Below are 6,000 nucleotides of genomic sequence, written 5' to 3'. Positions count from 1 at the left end.
GGCTGGCAAAACAAAACCAGAAAAGGATGAGTTGTAGTTAGAGTGAAAATAAATAACTTGTTTTGCATCAGCTTGGAGATTTTCAACACCTGCAGCCTCCTTTAAGTGTTTAATCTCACATTCAAAAAGAAGTGTCAAGTTATTGTGCTTTGAAATATTGCACTTGAATCTGTGGTTAGAATTTGTATTCCCCAGGATTTGGGATGATTTGCTGAGTTTGACCTGACTCCACACTTTCTGTCATCCACCTGGATCAGCCTCTTCCTGAAGGACTGACCCCATGGAAGAAACCCAAAAATGCTGGAGCAGTTTTTGATGAACTGCAGTCCATCAGGACCTCTCATAATGTGTGATTTCCAACTCTTAGTAAAACTGCTCTTTCAAGATAATCCTTAAGCAGTTGAATTAATCAACTAATCTAAATTGAATTAAATCAAATCCACAGGGAACACAGACCTTTACAATCACTTGTAAACAAGGTCAGGTTTTACAAGCTCTCTTCATGGCTAGCTGGCCTGACAAACCCATCAGACAGTATTGATGTCATCACCAGCAAAAATGGTGTGTTTCAAAGGATAAAGCAAATATGAGCCACTGAGTAGCTATGTGACAGAGAAAGGTACCCTAGATTTTCTTCCAGTACCAATCTGATGGACCATAAGCGTATAATGATTGGGAAAAAACTCTTTCCACAGATCAGGAGGGAATATTTAGTGGCTGAAAAATGTTTTTGTGTGTTAATGCCTTTGGCAGGGCTTCATTCTCAAATTTGTTATGAGATACATGTGTGAACACAAAAACAAAGTCAATTGTAAAAGTGTTTGGGACAAAATCAAAACTAAAGCCAAATGTTGCTTGCCCTACTTCTAGAAGAAAGCCTTTTATTCATAGCTGTCACAGCAGTTGATGTTGGTCTGGATGGAACATCAAAAATACAAAAAGTGAGGACAGATAATGCTAAAACAACAGCAGCAACAAAAAGCAGGAAGAGATCAAAGCTCTTCCCTCTGCCAAGTCAAAAACGAGATGAGATCTCTGTGGGATATATGTTACAGATATAAGTTACTTTGTCCACCAGAGGAGTGCCCTGCTCTCTGAGGGTACTGGGTGCTGACAGCTCTTAACCCTGTTTTGTCTCCATGTGGAGCACAGGAGGTGCTGAGGTTGGGAGAGCTGAAACTGCAGACACCACCCTGCAAGGCAGCTCCTGGGGACTGGAGCTGGGCTGCACAGGGCCACCTCCCCTGCAAGCCTGGCCCTTGGAGGAGTCTTGGACCATACAGCCCTTGTCAAAAAGCTGCACTTCTAAAGAAATAGAGCTTTGGGCTCTTCTGCTGGAGTGGCTGCTGAGGCAGGGACACAAAAGAAATCCCCTCAAACATGGAGGTGATAAAGTGCCTGGGGCAGATGGTTTGGGAAATATCCTTGGCTTGGCATGCTGAGAGCAGGGGCCACAGTGCCCTTCCAAGAACCAATTTGTCCTTTCTCTACAGGTCAGTATGGCCAGGGCCTGGTCATTTCAGGTATCCACACACAGGAGTCGAGGGCCTCACTGCTCTCATCTGCCACTCTTAAAAAGACTGTCAGTGCCTGCTGCAGAAGCAGGAGGACATGAAATGCCCTTGCTTGAGGACAACACAGCCTGTTTTCTAATTCTGCCTGTGCCCAGCCCACTAGAGAACCCTTTTTTTTTTCCACAAGAGTATTATTTTCTTCTGTTTTTAAGCTGTGTCACAGCTATGAATTCCCTTTGATGCAGCACGTCCCTATCAGCTCCAACAAAGGGAACAAGAGGGGCTCCTGGGAGGAATTCCTGTCTGCAGCTGATGCTGAGAGACACTTTTTATGAGCTGTTTACTGTCCTTTTCCAGTAAATTACTTTTTTTTATAGAGCACGTTGGTCAGAACCTGCAGACTGTTGTTGGGCTGGAATGTGAAATGCCAGGACAGTGTCCAGTTAAAAGTCCTGTGATGCAAACCATGTGAATGCAGAAGATGAAGGTTGTGCTCACCCATCTTATTTGGCACAAATGTCCTTCAATGCTGTGAAAGCAAATATCCATGCAAAACACGTTTTGTTACGAATTTGGAAAAAAATTATGTCCAGATGAATTTTTAACTTTTTATGCATCTTCTTCATTGCTGAGCCCTCTCCCCTCAGCCAGGATGAGGTACAATGCTGCTCTGGCCAAAGATGATTTTTTGGGACACAGAGAAGCTTTCTGTGAGCTCCTTTTACAGACTGTCCCAAGGCTGCACACTCCTCAGAGGGGTTGAAGCACTCCCTGCAGGACTGGGCTTCCTTTCAGAGACGGAGACTGCTTTTGGAGAAAGGTTTTATGTTCTCTAGTCGTTGTCATCACAGCAGAGCTGTTGGTTTGTCCTCATCTCCTCCTGCCTAGGAGACATCAAACACAAGCTACAGACTACTGGCTGAAGTGGAGGCATATGGAAAAGACTTTCTGCACTACTGGAAATAAGTGTGGTAATGATTCCAGAATGCAGAGCAGAGGGAAATTGAGCTGAGCTCTTGACACATGAAGGCAAATAATTTTACAACATGGAAGTGCATTTTCTTGTTCTCTTTGAATAAAATACTCCTTGTGTTTAAAATTAAGCTTGCAGGAGTTTTGATGCTGGTTAGTCATCAAAAATGGATATTTGTACTTTTGTGGGTTACCAGCCCACAGCCCAATGCAAATGATTTCAGCAGCTGACAGTCACAGACTGCAGTGACCCAGCTATTTAATAACCTTGCCTAGAGTCAGGCACCAAGAGAAGAATTAATTTTAACACGTCTAGATCAGCAAAAACTAGAACAGCAAGGGCTAAGCACAGGGAGTACAGTGGTGAGGTCAGGAAGGCGAAAACATCGCTTCCAGCTGGATGCAACCCTCTGCATGCTGCTGCCTGGAGAACTGATCCATGCTCCTGTGCCAGGGGGATGGAGCTAAGCAGCACTTACGGGGCTGGAAATGAGGTTAACTCCATTGCACACACAGCTGATCCATGCACTGTGGCTGCACCCTCTCTGCTGCTTGGGATCCTGCACAGATGGATGAGAAAGGAGAGAAATCCCACTGACCATCACTGAAATTTGCTCTCCTGCAATAAACAGGAATGACAATAGCAGGAGATAAGGCTGGAAGTGCCTTGGAGAGGGTAATTAGCCATATCCTATAGCAGTAGACATGAACCTGAACCACCTTGACTGATTTTTGTTTGCCTTGTCCCTGTAACTCCTGCCCCATCCCACACACAATTACCACAAAAGTCACATTACTTTCAAGCAGTTCTCTTTCTCCTGCTGTGTCCTTGGCAATAAAGTTTAGGAAATGCAAAGCCTGGATATGTAAATGTGGGCTAATGCACCAGTCCATGCACCCACATATCCTGAGGAGGCTGGTACACCACCAGAGCCTCGTGGTTTGGACCAGCAGGATCAACCCTGCCCCAGCAGCACTCAGCTACCTGGAGATGCAACTCAGGGCAAAGCAGCTTCCTTGGATCTGCTCAGATCAAGGCACCTGGCCTGATCTCTGCTCTGCAGAGCACAAGAGAAGCAAACAAAGCCTTGCAGTTGCTGGATCTGTTAAAGAAACTTCTCCTCTGCGTTTGTCCCAGCCACTGCATTGGGTTTCATGTGTCCTGGGCCCAAGTGGAGCTACACAGCATGTTTGGTTTGGCAGGTGTGGTGCAGCCTGGCCTCAGAGCTGGGAACAGCCACATCCTGGGCTGTGAGACTGCAAAGCAACTTCTGTGCTAGGCAGGGTGCAAGGGAGCGAGTGTGCCACAGCTACAGCCCCACACAGGCTCCTGCTCCTGGCACACATGGCACAGCTCCTGCACAGACACACACGCAGCTGGAGAGACAACATTGCTTTTAAGGATAACTTCTTTTTTTTTTTTTTCTCCTGGGTAAATATCCTTATCCAAAATCAGCGTAAGAGAATTCTGTGAGTCTTATCTTGTTCTGCAATTTTCCTGCCTTACACAGTCACTAACAGCTCCCTATTTATTAGCACTGGCACACATCCACACCATCTCCCAAGCCCTGGGCTTGCAGGAATGTAGACAGCCCTGCTTCACTTCCGCTCACCATAGATTTTGGAAGTTGTGGGATGACTGAGTTTTGTAGGAGCTGAAGGAACTTTGTACCAGCATGACTAAAAGGAAGGAGGAGGCAAAAGTTAGAGTGGCAAAACTGTAAGAAAAATCAAGGAGAAAGCCCAGAGAAAATGAGAACAAAATATTTGCAAGTATGTTACAGACTAAAAGGACTAAAAAGTCCAAATTAGTTAGAATCACATAATAATTTAGGTTGTAAAAAACTTTTAAGGTCATCACATCCAACTGTTATCCAAACGCTGCCAAACCCACAACTAAACCATGTCCCTCAGTGCCACATCTACAGACTTTTAAATCTCTCCAGAGATAGTGACTCAACCAATCCCCTGGGCAGCCTGTTCCTGTGCTTGACAACTCTTTTGGTGAGGACATGAACAAATCAGTAAGTATTAGGAACATAAGAAAAACTGTCCTTGAGCAGCAAGAACACTTCCTCAGTTATCAAGCACAGCCTACAGCTCTCAGCCTGCAGCAGGTGAATATAATTCGTTAGCTGCCATGCAGTCTCTGTGTACCTCATTTTGACTTCAGCCAAAGAAAGGCAGAGTGGAGAGACAAATGAAAGCAAGACCATTGCTGCAAGCCTGACCAGCACAAAGGTCAGCACTAAGATTCCTCCTTGGAGGTCGTGTACATGTCCCTGTTCATCCATCCCAAGCTCTCTATACCATACAGAATTGCCTGCATTAGCAGCTGTTGTTCTTCCTGCCTCCAGTCTTGCCCCAATGCAAAACCAATTGCAAAAAATATTGACCCATGCCTATCTTGCCAAACCACCAGGCATTTCGCCCTTCAAATTCCTCCTAAAAACTTCATTCCAGGGTAATGTTGTCCAGCTCTGAGCACACTGCCAGGATTTAATAATAAGAAGCTGCATGCAGAACATCAGGCCCTGTTAATAACCAGGTTACTGCACACCAGAGTGTCACTCCAGATAAAAATTGACCAGCTGTCAGCTACATGGCACAGACTGCATTTTCCACAATTTACAGCTAACTCTGCTTGGTTCTTCTGCCTAAAAGTACCTGTGTTTGACCTTCTGTATCTCATGTTCTCTGGAAACGTGATTTTCTTTGTAAGCAGTTGCTTGTACCTTAGCTAGGAGAAAGGAAACATGGATTCAGTAACTTTTTGGGATCTGGTCTTGATGGGATGAAAAATCAAGTAAAGAGAAGAGACAAAACCACTTTTTCATCACCATGTTTTTTTTGGTTTTTGGTCCACAATGGTGAAGGAGGGGCGTTCACCCTGTTGATATGAACTGCAAATAAAAACTTAAGTCACTCATTCTCCCATGTGCTTCCAAGGTCAGTGAGTCCTCTATAAGCTCAACCCATAAAAAAATGTAGTTGAGGGCTGTAGAAAGGCATCACATGTGTAACTCTGGCTTGCCACTGATGAGTTGGAACTGAAGAGCTCTTGTAATGCTGCATGAGCAATCCCTGAAAAACTCTCCCTGACAAGAAAGAACACAATTTTAAACAAATGAAACATACACTGCAGGACTGAGACAACATGAGACCCTAGGCAGCTCCTTTGCCAAAGCAAGAGCAGATTAAATAGGAGGCACTGGTGGTTTCACAACACAGTCCAGAATGCCATGAGGTGATGTGTTATCTGGCAGCCAGGACAGTGAGAGGGAAGGCAGCCTGCACACAGCTTGGCCCACTGTTAACTTTGGTGTCTAATCTGCACTCACCTGGGGAGTCTCAGAGACTTCTTTACACCTTGAATAGGGATTCCCTGCTCTGGACAAACTTGATGGATAAACTTACTGATACTTATCTCCCAAAAGTTGTTTTTAAGTAAAGAAGTGCACAGAATTATTTGAGTAAATGTTTCTAGTGGGAGGTAAATTCAATTTTCTGTAGT

At 44.7% G+C, this 6,000-nt stretch overlaps 1 long non-coding RNA gene across 1 annotated transcript; it reads right to left on the bottom strand.

Moving 5' to 3' along the window:
* Positions 1–2,138: 2,138 nt before the first annotated feature.
* Positions 2,139–5,220, bottom strand: LOC111928770 (uncharacterized). Its single transcript, XR_002864292.2, has 3 exons — positions 5,154–5,220; positions 2,966–3,046; positions 2,139–2,398 (listed from the first exon to the last, which is right to left on the bottom strand). It is a non-coding gene; the product is annotated as an uncharacterized LOC111928770 (long non-coding RNA).
* Positions 5,221–6,000: the final 780 nt, after the last annotated feature.

The sequence above is a fragment of the Cyanistes caeruleus genome, chromosome 14 (assembly GCF_971803275.1).
Source record: "Cyanistes caeruleus chromosome 14, bCyaCae1.hap1.1, whole genome shotgun sequence".
Classification (NCBI taxonomy): domain Eukaryota; kingdom Metazoa; phylum Chordata; class Aves; order Passeriformes; family Paridae; genus Cyanistes; species Cyanistes caeruleus.
The sequence above is the reverse complement of the archived record's forward strand: the minus strand, read 5'-3'. Positions and strand labels throughout refer to the sequence as shown.